At 32.6% G+C, this 356-nt stretch overlaps 1 protein-coding gene across 1 annotated transcript in view; it reads left to right on the top strand.

Annotated features, from left to right (window-relative positions):
• LOC119591838 overlaps positions 1-356 on the top strand; it is a 6,265-nt gene that overhangs the window by 1,295 nt on the left and 4,614 nt on the right. The gene's annotated exons all lie outside the window — the stretch shown is intronic.

Genomic DNA, 356 nt, shown 5'->3' with positions numbered 1-356 from the left:
TATCAACGAAATCCGCATAACTCTATTCTGCCTACGTGTTTGATATTCCTATGTTTGATTAATTATCCATTACATGTATATATCTTCTCTGCAATTCCTTCAGTCCTTGGATTCGACGTATGCCAGATGCAAATGTTGTTTCCTTTGCAATGTCTTTGATTTTTGGTAATGAGTGATGTGTTGTTATTACTGATGGAGATTATATTCTATATTCAGTTGGTTATGTTAATTAGTCTATCGTGTTTTGAATTGGACGTTTTTGTGGCTGTTGTTGTTGGTATTACTATCATAAGGAGGAAAACAGTATTCACATATTTTACTGATTTTAGGGAAAAAAATCACATTAATCAAAGGTG

This window comes from Penaeus monodon, chromosome 29, assembly GCF_015228065.2.
Source record: "Penaeus monodon isolate SGIC_2016 chromosome 29, NSTDA_Pmon_1, whole genome shotgun sequence".
Taxonomy (NCBI): Eukaryota; Metazoa; Arthropoda; class Malacostraca; order Decapoda; family Penaeidae; genus Penaeus; species Penaeus monodon.
Note: the sequence above shows the minus strand (reverse complement) of the source record. Positions and strands in the feature narration are given on the sequence as shown.